The sequence below is a fragment of the Triticum urartu genome, chromosome 2, assembly GCF_003073215.2.
Source record: "Triticum urartu cultivar G1812 chromosome 2, Tu2.1, whole genome shotgun sequence".
Lineage (NCBI taxonomy): Eukaryota > Viridiplantae > Streptophyta > Magnoliopsida > Poales > Poaceae > Triticum > Triticum urartu.
This window is the reverse complement of record NC_053023.1, coordinates 339,277,993-339,294,267: the sequence shown is the minus strand read 5'-3', so window position 1 is coordinate 339,294,267 and position 16,275 is coordinate 339,277,993.

The window sequence follows — 16,275 nt, the reverse complement described above, 5'->3', positions numbered from 1 at the left end:
CATCTCGTATTAAACGAGATCCTGATACAATGTTCATGCTCAAACTTGGCACTAAATAACAATTATTGAGGTTTATAACTAATCCCGTAGGTAAATGTAGAGGCAGCGTGCCGACGGCGATCACATCGACCTTGGAACCATTCCCGACGCGCATCGTCACCTCGTCCTTCGCCAGTCTCCGTTTATTCCGCAGCTCCTGCTGTGAGTTACAAATATGAGCAACGGCACCGGTATCAAATACCCAGGAGTTACTACGAGAACTGGTAAGGTACACATCAATTACATGTATATCAAATATACCTTTGGTGTTGCCGGCCTTCTTGTCCGCTAAGTATTTGGGGCAATTCCGCTTCCAGTGACCACTTCCCTTGCAATAAAAGCACTCAGTCTCGGGCTTGGGTCCATTCTTTGGCTTCTTCCCGGCAGCTTGCTTGCTGGGCGCGGCAACTCCCTTGCCGTCCTTCTTGGAGTTCTTTTTACCCTTGCCCTTCTTGAACTTAGTGGTTTTATTGACCATCAACACTTGATGTTCCTTCTTGACTTCTACCTCTGCTGATTTCAGCATAGCAAATACTTCAGGAATGGTCTTCTCCATCCCCTGCATATTGAAGTTCATCACAAAGCTCTTGTAGCTCGGTGGAAGCGACTGGAGGATTGCATCATCCGGGAGATTAACTCCCAGCTGAGTCAAGCGGTTATGTAACCCAGACATAGTGAGTATGTGCTCACTGACAGAACTATTTTCCTCCACCTTACAGCTGAAGAATTTGTCGGAGACTTCATATCTCTCGACCCGGGCATGAGCTTGGAAAACCATTTTCAGCTCTTCGAACATCTCATATGCTCCATGTCTCTCAAAACGCTTTTGGAGCCCCGGCTCTAGGCTGTAAAGCATGCCGCACTGAACGAGGGAGTAGTCATCGGTACGTGCCTGCCAAGCGTTCATAACGTCTTGTTCTGCAGGGAGAACAGGTGCGTCACCCAGCGGTGCTTGTAGGACATAATCTTTCTTGGCAGCTATGAGGATGATCCTCAGGTTCCGGACCCAGTCCGTATAGTTGCTGCCATCGTCTTTCAGCTTGGTTTTCTCTAGAAACGCGTTGAAATTGAAGACAACGTTGGCCATTTGATCTACAAGACATATTGTAAAGATTTTAGACTAAGTTCATGATAATTAAGTTCATCTAATCAGATTATAATGAACTCCCACTTAGATAGACATCCCTCTTCTAGTCATCTAAGTATTACATGATCCGAGTTGGCTAGGCCGTGTCCGATCATCACGTGAGACGGACTAGTCAACGTCGGTGAACATCTTCATGTTGATCGTATCTTCTATACGACTCATGCTCGACCTTTCGGTCTTCTGTGTTCCGAGGCCATGTCTATACACATGCTAGGCTCGTCAAGTTAACCCTAAGTGTTTTGCATGTGTAAAACTGTCTTACACCCGTTGTATGTGAACGTAAGGATCTATCACACCCGATCATCACGTGGTGCTTCGAAACGACGAACTTTAGCAACGGTGCACAGTTAGGGGAGAACACTTCTTGAAATTGTTGTGAGGGATCATCTTATTTACTACCGTCGTTCTAAGCAAACAAGATGAAAAACATGATAAACATCACATGCAATCAAATAATAATAGTGACATGATATGGCCAATATCACACAGCTCCTTTGATCTCCATCTTGGGGCTCCATGATCATCTTGTCACCGGCATGACACCATGATCTCCATCATTGTGTCTCCATGAAGTTGCTCGCCAACTATTACTTCTACCACTATGGCTAACGCGTTTAGCAATAAAGTAAAGTAATTTACATGGCGTTTCTTAATGACACGCAGGTCATACAAAAATAAAGACAACTCCTATGGCTCCTGCCGGTTGTCATACTCATCGACATGCAAGTCGTGATTCCTATTACAATAGCATGAACATCTCATACATCACATATAGATCATTCATCACAACTTTGGCCATATCATATCACAAAGCACTTGCTGCAAAAACAAGTTAGACGTCCTCTAATTGTTGTTGCAAGTTTTACGTGGCTGAAGTAGGGTTCTAGCAAGAACGTTTTCTTACCTACGTGAAAGCCACAACGTGATTTGTCAACTTCTATTTACCCTTCATAAGGACCCTTTTCATCGAATCCGCTCCAACTAAAGTAGGAGAGACAGACACCCGCCAGCCACCTTATGCAACTAGTGCATGTTAGTTGGTGGAACCGGTCTCACGTAAGCGTACGTGTAAGGTTGGTCCGGGCCGCTTCATCAAACAATACCATTGAAGCAAGATAAGACTAGTAACGGCAAGAAAGTTGACAACATCTACGCCCACAACAAATTGTGTTCTACTCGCGCAAGAAGAACTACGCATAGACCTAGCTCATGATGCCACTGTTGGGGAACGTTGCAGAAAACAAAAAATTTCCTACGGTTTCACCAAGATCCATCTAGGAGTTCATCTAGCAATGAGTGATTATATGCATCTACATACCTTTGTAGATCGCGAGCGGAAGCGTTCAAAGAACGGGGATGAGGTAGTCGTACACGGCGTGATCCAAATCACCGGAGATCCTAGCGCCGAACGGACGGCACCTCCGCGTTCAACACACGTACGGAACAGCCACGTCTCCTCCTTCTTGATCCAGCAAGGGGAGAGGAGAGGTTGAGGGAGATGGCACCAGCAGCAGCACGACGGCGTGGTGTTGATGGAGCTGCAGTACTCCGGCAGGGCTTCGCCAAGCGCTATGGAGGAGGAGGAGGTGTTGGAGAGGGAGAAGGAGGCAACCAAAGGCGTGGATGAAAATCCCTCCTACCCCCACTATATATAGGAGGGCCAAGGGGGGGCGCCGGCCCTAGGAGATCCAATCTCCTAGGGGGGTGCGGCCAAGGGGGAGGAATCCCTCCTCCCCAAGGCACCTAGGAGGTGCCTTCCCCTCCTAGGACTCTTCCTCCCTTGAAACCCTAGGCGCATGGGCCTCTTGGGGCTGGTGCCCTTGGCCCATGTAGGCCAAGGCGCACCCCCTACAGCCCATGTGGCCCCCCTGGACAGGTGGCCCCACCCGGTGGACCCCCGGGACCCTTCCGGTGGTCCCGGTACAATACCGATAACCCCGAAACTTGTCCCGATGCCCGAAACAGGACTTCCCATATATAAATCTTTACCTCCGGACCATTCCGGAACTCCTCGTGACGTCCGGGATCTCATCCGGGACTCCGAACAACATTCGGGTTACTGCATATACATATCCCTACAACCCTAGCGTCACCGAACCTTAAGTGTGTAGACCCTATGGGTTCGGGAGACATGTAGACATGACCGAGATCGCTCTCCGGTCAATAACCAACAGCGGGATCTGGATACCCATGTTGGCTCCCACATGCTCCACGATGATCTCATCGGATGAACCACGATGTCGAGGATTCAAGCAACCCCGTATACAATTCCCTTTGTCAATCGGTATGTTACTTGCCCGAGATCCGATCGTCGGTATCCCAATACCTCATTCAACCTCGTTACCGGCAAGTCACTTTACTCGTACCGTAATGCATGATCCCGTGACTAGACACTTGGTCACTTTGAGCTCATTATGATGATGCACTACCGAGTGGGCCCAGTGATACCTCTCCGTCATACGGAGTGACAAATCCCAGTCTCGATCCGGTGTCAACCCAACAGACACTTTCGGAGATACCTGTAGTGCACCTTTATAGTCACCCAGTTACGTTGTGACGTTTGGTACACCCAAAGCACTCCTACGGTATCCGGGAGTTACACGATCTCATGGTCAAAGGAAAAGACACTTGACATTGGAAAAGCTCTAGCAAACGAACTACACGATCTTGTGCTATGCTTAGGATTGGGTCTTGTCCATCACATCATTCTCCTAATGATGTGATCCCGTTATCAATGACATCCAATGTCCATAGCCAGGAAACCATGACTATCTGTTGATAAACGAGCTAGTCAACTAGAGGCTTACTAGGGACATGTTGGTGTCTGTTATTCACACATGTATTACGATTTCCGGATAATACAATTATAGCATGAATAAAGACAATTATCATGAACAAAGAAATATAATAATAATGCTTTTATTATTGACTCTAGGGCATATTTCCAACACTGTGTACAGGAACAAACCAGAGTAATAATTTCTTGGGAAAAATAAACTCCAACAAGCAAAAATTACTAGGATTAATAGCACCTGGTTTATTTGTTGTAGCAATCCGAAGAAAAGTGACTCCCAAAAATTGGGACTCGATCCACACACCCATTGCCTGATGGGAGATAAAGTGACGGCATGGCGATGCTCGCAAAGGTTGGCTTGCGGAGGCAAAGCCCTCGGTCCAGCTAACGTGACGAAGCTGGTCGACTAGTGACGCTGAAGTCTCCAGAGTAGGTTGATGAAGAGATGGCGAAGCCCTCGGTCCAGCCGAGATGTCGAAGCCTCGTTGTCCGCCGATGAGTCAAAGTAGGTCGGCATGATGGATATCGGCTTCAAGCAGCAATAGCGCGGCCCTACCGATGCCGGTCGTGACGTGGTCGATGTCAGCTTGATGAAGTGATCGTGCGGCGATGCCGGTGTGCCCGCTCCATGTAATCTGTGGGGCGGCGATGTTGGTGATGATTTATCCTTCGCGATGCCGGACTCTTGTTCGGCTTGCCGAGATGATGATCTGAAGAAGTTGAGCTCGGCTCAACAAAGTGACGACGCGTCTAGCGCAGGTCGGCAGCCTTAGAGCAATATTGCCGGACTGGTTTGACACCAGCAAGATGATGAAGATGACCCCAGGGGAGGTTTAACAATTTACGGCCACGTGTTTAAAAACAACGCACAATACCCTAGAATAGAATTCCTCTAAAAAGGATGTCCAATATCACGTCCCTAAAGAAACATGAATTTGGGTCGGATTCGTATTCGCGCAGAAAACGAATCTTAAAATTGGTCCACTCATCGGAAGGTTCCCGGAGTTTGAACCGTCGGATCGAGCTGAAATTTGAAGGGATGGTAGATATGGGAATTCCGCGGTAGATGAACGGTTGGATCTTCCAAAGGACCTCTGAGCTGGGCTCTGGAGACCACGCCTTAAACTCGTCCACATTCCCGTCCAGATTTGAGCGGGCTCCGGTATATCGTAGATTGTCGGAGATTCCTCCATCAGAACTCGACGAAATTTTGCATGGCTGTTGTAGACGTAATTCCGCACTATTCCACTGAAGCAATCGTTAAACCGATGCTCGAGGAGGTGGTGACGGCGAATACAAGTTCGTTGTCCATAAAAAAAGCACGGCCGCCCGAGGGCAATGTTGACGTTGAGCCCTCGAGCTCCATGGATGACTCCTCTATGATTATGATAGAGATCATAGTTGATGTTGAAGAAGGCCCCCGTCCGAACATGATGATCAAAGATGGAGCACGGTCCTCGGTCGAGCCAAGGTGACCAGTCGAGCCGGCGATGAAGATGCCGGCGTCGCAGTTGACCTGCGGGCGAGCCATTGATCCTTTTGCCGATCACACAGCGGAACTCTCAATGAAAGCACCAATGTCGGTGTCAAAACTGGCGGATCTCGGGTAGGGGGTCCCGAACTGTGCGTCTAGGATCGATGGTAACAGGAGGCAGGGGACACGTTGTTTACCCAGTTTCGGGCCCTCTTGATGGAGGTAATACCCTACGTCCTGCTTGATTGATATTGATGATATGAGTATTACAAGAGTTGATCTACCACGAGATCGTAGAGGCTAAAACCCTAGAAGCTAGCCTATGGTATGATTGTTGTATATGATCTATCGACTAGCCTGGCCTTGGTTTATATAATGCACCAGAGGCCTGGGATAACAAGAGTCCTAGCCGAATACGCCGGTGGGGAGGAGTCCCTGTCTTGATCACCAAGTCTTGTGGAATCTTCCATGTATGTGGCAACTGTCCGAACTGGCCCATGAGTATACGGCCACGGGGGTCCTCGGCCCAATCTAATAGATCGGGAGATGACATGGTGAGTACCTCCTTGTCCACGACACCGTCAGTGAGCTTCTGAGCCACAAACTCATCAACTCCACAAGCCTTGAAACTGTCATATACTCCTGGATAATGTTCTTCATTCTCCTTGATGTACTCCCAGTTGACCCATCTCATGTCACATACTATTGGTTTCTTGTCAAGTAACACTGTCTCATAAAAATCATGTTGTTCTTTGGTATGGAACCTGTAGTCCACAGCAGTTCTCCTTCTGGTGGCATATGGATCTGACTCTCTCCATATCCTCAATCCTGAGTCCTTCCTGATCTTCATGTTTTCTGCTACAGGATGAGCATCATTATGATCTGGAATTTTTATTTAACTTCCTCAAAACATGTGTCTCATCATCTTCTTCTTCAGCAACAGTTTCAGGCACCGGGGCCTTGTTTTTCTCAGCAGCTGGAATGTTCCTGGTACTCCTCTTTGGTGCAGTTTTGGGTTTTGGAGCAGCTGGCTTGGAAGTTCCTTTGGGCTTAGATTGAGCAGCCCCTGATCTTATGGCATCTCCCATAAGTTTCTGTGCCTTAGGTGCTGGTGCAGCATCCTCTTCCTCTTCCTCTTCTTCAGAGTCTTTCATGATTGAGGATCTCCCAAGCACTCCGGCAGTGGTCTTCTTGACCCTCTCTTTCCTTTTCTTTTCTGCCACAACCTGCTCTTTGGGTGCAGATCCCAAAGTCTCTTGAGTGGATGCTTTGGCCTTAGACATTGGAGCTCTCTTGGCAGGAACCTTTTGCTTCATTCCTGGCTTGGTGGCAGAAGCTGTGCCATATTCCTTCTTCAGGACTTTCCTCTTTGAGGTGGTTTCTTCTTCCTCAGCCACATTGTCCTCATCCTCTAACTTTGAGGTTCTTTTCTTGCTGGCCCTGGTGGCAGCCTTTGGCAGATTGCTTAGTGTGCTCCTGCTGCCAACATCTGAGCTGCTAAAGGGACTAGTGCCCTCACTCAAGTGAACCTGCTCGTCTGACTTGTTCTGACTGTCACTCTGATCTGACATGATGCAAACACTAACAACAGACCCTGTGAATAGATTATAGATGAGGTAGAGTGGATAAGCATCACAAAATACAGAGGTTTTTTGCAAAAGAATGAATTAAAAACTTAGTTTTAGTTTTCCACAGAAAGCATTTCAGATCTACCAATTTGCAAACTCGGTGATACCGAAGCAGCTTTTGGAACCTAAACTAGTGAACTCGGTCAGACCGAGTCACAGTTCGGTGGCACCGAGACTGCTAGGGTTTCACAAAGTGCTGAACTCGGTCACACCGATTTGCAATTCTTGGTCAGACTGAGAATTACATGTGCAATGGCCTGAGCCAAATCGGTGGAACCGATTTCATCAACTCGATCGGTCCGAGATGGTTTCAGCGGAAACCTAACCCTAAATTTTCAATTCACGACTAAACTACGGAGTGTTTTCGATGGATAGAATGATCTCAATCATGGCAAGATACATGGCAAAGCAATGTGCTGGGGAATCAGAGTTAGAACAGCATAAAGTTCAAGTCCATACCCTAGTTCAGCGATGAACTTGCTACGGCGGCAACGGCGGAGATGATCCCCGTTGACGACGGCGGAGACCAGCGGCAGGAGGCTAGCAACGAGGAGGACGATCCGGAGACCCTAGAGGCAGAGCGGGCTAAGCGCGGGCGAAAGAGTTTGGAGAAAATTTCCAAAATTTTACCCGTGGGTATATATAGCCCGACCCTGTCGGTGTGACCGAGTGGAACAACTCGGTGGCACCGAGATTCATAACTGCAAGCAGTTACTGAAACTCGGTGTGACCGAAAAGTTCAAATCGGTTGCACCGAGATTGAAAACCTAGATCGACTTAGTGATCTCGGTATGACCGAAATGGGTGAATCGGTCAGACCGAAACGCATAAAGTTTTGGAAGTTTAAGTCTATGACGAATCGGGGACTCTGAGTGCTCCTCACACAGAGTGGTTCGAATCTGACTTGATCAAATTTTGTGATGCAGCATGAATAGAGTTTGAGACGAGAAAAGCATAGATAGCTAGAGAAGGTTCTTAGGCATTCTTGTCCATCCACTTGGCCAAAAGAAAAGGAAACCAATCAATCAAAACAACAAGTGGATGTCCTCGAATGAGTAAATTATGCAACCAACATGCTCAGACAATAAAATGACAAATGAAATATGTGGCAAAGCATGCACAAACAATTCTAGCATCTATCAAGCAATTAGCGATGACTAGGTCATCTATATATGAGTATATTGACTTAGGAGTCAAATGAGAACATTTGATCATAGGTCATACTCATCGTTTAAGCACAAGTGGGGTTACCACTTTTACATAAAAGTGTTGTTGTTTTCACACCATTAGAGCTGCTTTAACTCAATTGTTAGAGTAAAGCTCCCCCTAGATGTGAGATCCCCCCTAAGAGGGATGAACTAACCTTGGGTTTTGTCGATGATGACTTCATGTAGGTGTTGAAGATGTGGATGCTCTAAGTTGATGTAGATCATTCGGGGCTATCCTTTGGAGTGAGTTGCACTTTCAATACCTACACGGGTTAGTCCCACAAGGAACAAACAAGGATATCCATAGACATAGAGTGATGCACACACAAGATGATGTCTATGAGAGCATTAGGTTACCTTGTCCCTTGTCTTACCAACAAGAGGGTTTGTGACTCCTCGAAGTAGTGCAATATGTGGAAGTTGATTGCACTTGTTCTTGCCAAAATGATAAGAGTGAAGTATGTTGGCGGAGTCACCCTCAAGAACTCTCTAGTTCTTCTTCTTCGAGATCCACACCATCTTGATGGGAATCCTCGGAGTTGTAGTTGTACTTGATGAAGTGGAACTTGATGTAGTCTTGGGAACCCACTTGACCAAGGCCTTAGGAGCTTCTTCAAACGCATCAATTTCCTCTTGAAGCTTGTCCTTGCCTTTTTGCTTGTGGTCTTGTGGTGGAAGATCATCTTGAGCTTGTGTCCCTTTGAAAGAAGTAGGATCATACTTCTCTTGTTGAGGAACAAACTTCGTCTTGGGGTATTGATCTTCTTCCCACTCAACTCCATTGGCATTGAACTTTCGTTCAAAACCAATACCTTGATTCTTCCGGTGCCTTCCTTGCTTGCGTACAATTTCCTCGAATTGCTTACTCCCGGCAAGGCTCTTGTAAACACCTTTCTCTATAATTCCCTTCAATAAGCTATTTTCTTGCTCAAGTGTAACTTGGCTAAGATAATCATTAGTGGAATCAAGAGAACTACTAGAAGCAACAACATTGGATTTAGCATGATTATTGTTACTACTAGAGGAAGAATCTTTCTTGTTCTTGTTACTAGACTTGACTTGAGGCATGTAAGTGGATAAGAGTAAACGCTTGGCAATGTAAGAAGAACTTTTCTTGCGAAGATCATCATTGATTGCCTTTAAGAACTCATGCTCTTGCTCAAGGTTGAGCTTCTCAAAACGTAATTTCTCATGAGTCCTTAAAAGTTCTCGATGATCTCCTAAGATAGTTTCATGAGCTAACTTAAGAGTGTTTAGTTCTTTAGTTAGAGACTCAATCTTCTCCTTATCATTGTCATTCGTTTCATCATAGTATTCATCACTATAGTTGTCAACAAGTAAATCATCATCACCCAACAAGTCATCTTCATCACTATTGAAATCAACATACTCGAGGTGTGATACCTTTGGACCTTTGGCCATGAAGCATCTTCCAATTCCTTCATTTGGTGAATCAAATATGTCGTAGGAGTTGGTTGACACAAGTGCTAGACCGTCAACACCTTTATCTTGAGTATATTCGGAGTCGGAGTGATAGCTTCTCTCGGAGTCATTGTCAGAGTCGGAGCCGGATACCCATTCACCAACATGAGCTTGATGTCTTCGTTTTGTGTAGCTCCTTGATGACTTGTCCTTCCTTTCCAAATCCTTGCTTCTCCGAGAGGGTCTTCGTTCATATCGATCATCCCTACTCCTTCTCTCCCTTGATGGTGATTCTTCTCTTCTACTTCTCCTTTTGGGAGAATCTTCTATTCTCTTGTGGGGAGTCGTACACTCATTTGAGTAGTGTCCGGGTCTTCCACAATTGTAGCAGTTTCGCTCTCGACTAGAAGATCTTTTGTCATTGTAGGACCTTGACTTGGAACTTCTCTCTTTGCTTCTATTCTTGTAGAACTTGTTGAAGTTCTTCACCATTAGGCTCAATTCTTCATTGAAGGTTTGTTTCTCACTTGATGATGTGGGGGCTTCACATGAGGCTTTGTAAGCACCACTTGACTTGTTATGGAGCTCCTCCTTATCCTTGAGTGACATCTCATGAGCAACAATTCTTCCAATGACTTCCGTTGGCTTGAGATCTTTGTAATTTGGCATCATTTGGATCAATGTGCATACGGTATCATATTTTCCATCCAAGGCTCTTAGGATCTTCTTGATGATGAATTTGTCGGTCATCTCTTCACTTCCTAAGCCGACAATCTCATTTGTGATAAGAGCAAGCCTAGAGTACATTTCAGCGACACCTTCACCATCCTTCATTTTGAACTTGTCAAGTTGACTTTGAAGCACATCCAACTTGGATTCCTTGACGGAGTCGGTACCTTCGTGCATATCGATCAAAGTATCCCAAATTTCCTTTGCATTCTCAAGACGGCTGATTTTGTTAAATTCTTCGGGGCACAATCCGTTGAAGAGGATATCACAAGCTTGAGAATTGTATTGTAGCATCTTCAACTCTTCCGCGGTAGCTTCACGATTCGGTTCTCTCCCATCAAAGAATTCACCTTGCAAGCCAACACACACAATAGCCCAAACGGCGGGGTTATGTCCAAGAATATGCATTTTCATCTTATGCTTCCAACTAGCAAAATTAGTACCATCAAAGTAAGGACCTCTACGGTGGTAATTTCCCTCGCTAGACGCCATACTCTCCTAGGTTGTGAAACCAAGGCTATGACCACCAAAAGCTATGGAAATCAAAGCAAATGGAGACCAAAGCTCTGATACCACTTGTAGGATCGAAAGTATGTCTAGAGGGGGGTGATTAGACTACTTGACCAATTAAAAATCTATCCTTTTCCCAATTTTAGTGTTTGGCAGATTTTAGCTATCTATGCATAAGTCAAGCAATCTTAACACAATTCAAGCAAGCATGCAAAGAGTCTATGAGCAGCGGAAAGTAAAGCCTGCAACTTGCAAGAATGTAAAGGGAAGGGTTTGGAGAATTCAAACGCAATTGGAGACACGGATGTTTTTGTCGTGGTTCCGATAGGTGGTGCTATCGTACATCCACGTTGATGGAGACTTCAACCCACGAAGGGTAACGGTTGTGCAAGTCCACGGAGGGCTCCACCCACGAAGGGTCCACGAAGAAGCAACCTTGTCTATCCCATCATGGCCATCGCTCACGAAGGACTTACCTCACTAGCGGTAGATCTTCACGAAGTAGGCGATCTCCTTGCCCTTACAAACTCCTTGGTTCAACTCCACAATCTTGTCGGAGGCTCCCAAGTGACACCTAGCCAATCTAGGAGACACCACTCTCCAAGAAGTAACAAATGGTGTGTTGATGATGAAGTCCTTGCTCTTGTGCTTCAAACGATAATCTCCCCAACACTCAACTCTCTCTCACAGGATATGGATTTTGTGGAAAGAAGATTTGAGTGGAAAGCAACTTGGGGAAGGCTAGAGATCAAGATTCATATGATGGGAACGGAATATCTTGGCCTCAACACATGAGTAGGTGGTTCTCTCTCAGAAAATGTGTATTGGAAGTGTAGGTATGTTCTGATGGCTCTCTCCACGAATGAAGAGTGGGTGGAGGGGTATATATAGCCTCCACACAAAAACTAACCGTTACACACAATTTACCAATCTCGGTGAGACCGAATTGAGAAACTCGGTCGGACCGATTTAGCAAACCTAGTGACCGTTAGGATTTTCGGTGGGACTGAGATGCAACTCGGTGGGACCGATATGGTTAGGGTTAGGGCATAACGTAATATCACTGTGACCGATTACACAAACTCGGTGGGACCGATTTTGGTAATAAGCTAACCAGAGAGTTGGTCAGGTAAACTCGGTGGGACCTATCGCTCATTTCGGTGGGACCGAAATGTTACAAAAGGGAAACAGAGAGTTTACATTGCAATCTCGGTGGGACCGATCGCTCATCTTGGTAGGACCAAAACATTACGAAGGGAAACAGAGAGATTACAACGCCATCTCGGTGTGATCGAGATCCCTGTCGGTGAGACCGATTTGCCTAGGGTTTGTGGCAGTGGCTATGACATCTGAACTCGGTGGCGCCAGATAGAAAGAATCGGTGGGGCCGAGTTTAACTTTTGGTTTAGGTCATATGTGGATGTGGGAAGGTAGTTGAGGGTTTTGGAGCATATCACTAAGCACTATGAAGCAAGAACCTCATCAAGCAACACCTCATCCCTCCTTGATAGTATTGGCTTTTCCTACAGACTCAATGTGATCTTGGATCACTAAAATATAAAATGTAGAGTCTTGAGCTTTGAGCTTGAGCCAATCTTTTTGTCCTTAGTATTTTGAGGGGTCCACTTTCCTCATCCATGCCATGCCATTCATTGAGCTTTTCCTGAAATATTAATCTTGGAATAGCATTAGCTCAATGAGCTATATGTTGTTAGGGATTACCAAAACCACATAGGGATAGTTGCACTTTCAGACGGACTTAAGCATTGCTACGGGTAAGAAGGTCTCATCATAGTCAACTCCTTTAACTTGTCGAAAACCTTTCGCAACAAGTCGAGCTTTGTAGACAGTAACATTACCGTCAGCGTCAGTCTTCTTCTTGAAGATCCATTTATTCTCTATGCCTTGCCGATCAACGGGCAAGTCAACCAATGTCCATGAAGGAAATATGCCCTAGAGGCAATAATAAAGTTGTTATTTATATTTCCTTATATCATGATAAATGTTTATTATTCATGCTAGAATTGTATTAACCGGAAACTTAGTACATGTGTGAATACATAGACAAATAGAGTGTCACTAGTTTGCCTCTACTTGACTAGCTCGTTGAATCAATGATGGTTATGTTTCCTAACCATATACATGAGTTGTCATTTGATTAATGGGATTACATCATTAGAGAATGATGTGATTGACTTGACCCATCCGTTAGCTTAGCACGATGATCCTTTAGTTTGTTGCTATTGTTTTCTTCATGACTTATACATGTTCTTATGACTATGAGATTATGCAACTCCCGAGTACCAGAGGAAAACTTTGTGTGCTACCAACGTCACAACGTAATTGGGAGATTATAAAGGTGCTCTACAGGTGTCTCCGATGGTACTTGTTGAGTTGGCATAGATCGAGATTAGGATTTGTCACTCCAATTGTCGGAGAGGTATCTCTGGGCCCTCTCGGTAATGCACATCACTATAAGCCTTGCAAGCAATACAACTAATGAGTTAGTTATGGGATGATGTATTACGGAACGAGTAAAGAGACTTGCCGGTAACGAGATTGAACTAGGTATTGAGATACCGACGATCGAATCTCGGGCAAGTAACATACTGATGACAAAGGGAACAACGTATGTTGTTATGCGGTTTGACCGATAAAGATCTTCGTAGAATATGTAGGAACCAATATGAGCATCCAGGTTCCGCTATTGGTTATCGACCAGAGACGAGTCTCGGTCATGTCTACATAGTTCTCGAACCCGTAGGGTCCGCATGCTTAAAGTTCGGTGACTATCGGTAATATGAGTTTATGTGTTTTGATGTACCGAAGGTAGTTCGGAGTCCTGGATATGATCACGGACATGATGAGGAGTCTCGAAATGGTCGAGACATAAAGATTGATATATTTGAAGCCTATATTTGGACATCGGAATGGTTCCGGGTGAAATCGGGATTTTATCGGAGTGCCGGGGGGTTACCGGAACCCCCCGGGGGTTAATGGGCCTTGTTGGGCCCTAGTGGAGAGAGAGGGGGGCCGGCCAGGGCAGGGCCGCGCGCCCCCTCCCCTTGAGTCCGAATAGGACAAGGAAGGGGGCGGCGCCCCCTTGCCTTTCCCCTCTCCCACTCCTTCCTTCCCCCTCCTAGTGGGACTAGGAAAGGGGAGCCCTACTCCTACTAGGAGGAGGACTCCTCCTCTTGGCACACCCTGCTAGGGCCGGCCTCCCCCTTGCTCCTTTATATACGGGGGTAGGGGGCACCCCAAGACACACAAGTTGACCAGTTGATCTTTTAGCCATGTGCGGTGCCCCCCTCCACCATAATCCACCTCGGTCATATTGTAGCGGTGCTTAGGCGAAGCCCTACGTTAGTAACACGATGAACAAAGTGAGATCCAATCACAGTATTACGTCTTCACTATCCGACCGATCCTAGTACCGATAGTACAGCACCTCCGCGGTCTGCACACTTTTGGCTCGGTGATGTCCCACGAACTCTCGATCCAGCTGAGTGTCGAGGGAGAGCTTCGTCAGCACGACGGCGTGATGACGGTGATGATGAAGCTACCGGTGCAGGGCTTCGCCTAAGCACTACGATGATATGACCGAGGTGGATTATGGTGGAGGCAGGCACCGCACACGGCTAAGGGGTCTAATGCGGAGCATCCTATGGACATCACCATGTTCACCTTCATTGCACCTCAAGCCCCAAGTGGACCTAACGAACCTAAGGTGAACCCGCTCCTCTCCAAGATTTACATGAATATCCATAGGACTTGGTTGCTACCTCACCATGGATCATTGTGCATCACTAGGTACAAGGACGACCGCCACCAAGCAGTTAGGGAGCATCCCGGAGGCCAAGGATAAGGACCCCAAGGCCACAAGGAGGAAGAAGGAGTGCAACAATATCAACTCCGCACCTCCCAGGCGACCCCGTGCCCACCGGCCTCGAAGACCCTGTGCGCGCGGACTACATAGGGAGCTGGCGCTGGAGCACCCCGTGCACACGGGCCTGTACCGTGCCCACGGGACCCCCGTGCGCACGGGCCCAACTTACCCCGTGCGCACAGGCCCTACAGGATGGACGGCTGTGATTGCTGTTTGGTCCTCCTCTTCATCCACCTCGTCCCTCACCTCCAGCCACCTATATATTCCGTACCTAGACCATTTGTTATGGATAGCAAAGTATATGAGATTATTATGTGAGCTTTGCTCCTTGTACCCACTCCTCTAGGAGATCATGTCCTCCTAAGGGAGAAGATCCACTTGTGGATATCAAGACCCCCACATGTGGGAAGGATCCCCATCATAGGATCATCAAGACATCTCTCCTCATAGGATTGGGATGAACTAGTATCTAGTATCTTTCCTTTGTTGTTCTTGAATCATTGTGACCTCTTGTATGTTCTTGGATCTAGCATATGTGTGATTGGATCTAGTCAATTGAGTGTTTCCTCTTGTTTTCCCTCTTGTGTTCATCTTGTTCTTGGGAATTCCCCCTCCAATTCGTGAAAGATCTCCACTTAGGATTCCACCCTACAACATCTTGGTATCATGAGCAAGGTTGATCACGAAATTGGAGTCCCCCTCTTTGTTTTCTAGCCTAGTTTTGTTGATTTTGTCCATTTTGGCATATTTGCCTTGGCCCTCCACCATATCATCCGCAAAACCACCATAACCTTCCGCAACCTAACCCATTTTTGATCCATATAGCATTTGTGGTTGTTTAAGTGGTGACTTGAGTATCCTAAGGTGTTTCGGCTACTTAGGGACAGTTGCTTCTTCATCAACCACCACCACCACTTCCGCATTGCCATCTCCGCTTCCACCATCTGACCTTTTCCTATGAGATTTTGAGTTTGCGGTTTTTACCGTTTCCTAAGGTGTTTCTGCTACTTAGGGACGGGTCTACATCATCTTGGTATCTACATCAAGAACACTGCCACTCATCATCGCCACGAGGTCGTCATCGACATTGACATCTTCACCATTTTGACACCCTAACCGTAAGCAAGAACGGTAACCTTTATATCATCTTGGTATTGTGGTATCCCATCATTGTACATTCTTGCCATTACTTTGTTAACCCCTTAGCCCATTTTGCGTCACTTGCCTATCAAGACTAGCCATTTGAGTATTGCTGGCAACGTTACTTGTGTACATTAGTGATTCGTACCTTCCATTGCATACATACCATATCATATTGGTATCATCTTGGCATCATATCATCTCTTGTGTCACAAGATTGTTCCCGCATATACAAAATCGCTATTTTGGTTTGTGCATTTCTCATAGTGGCCATAAAAAAGAGAATAAGCTTTTAAGC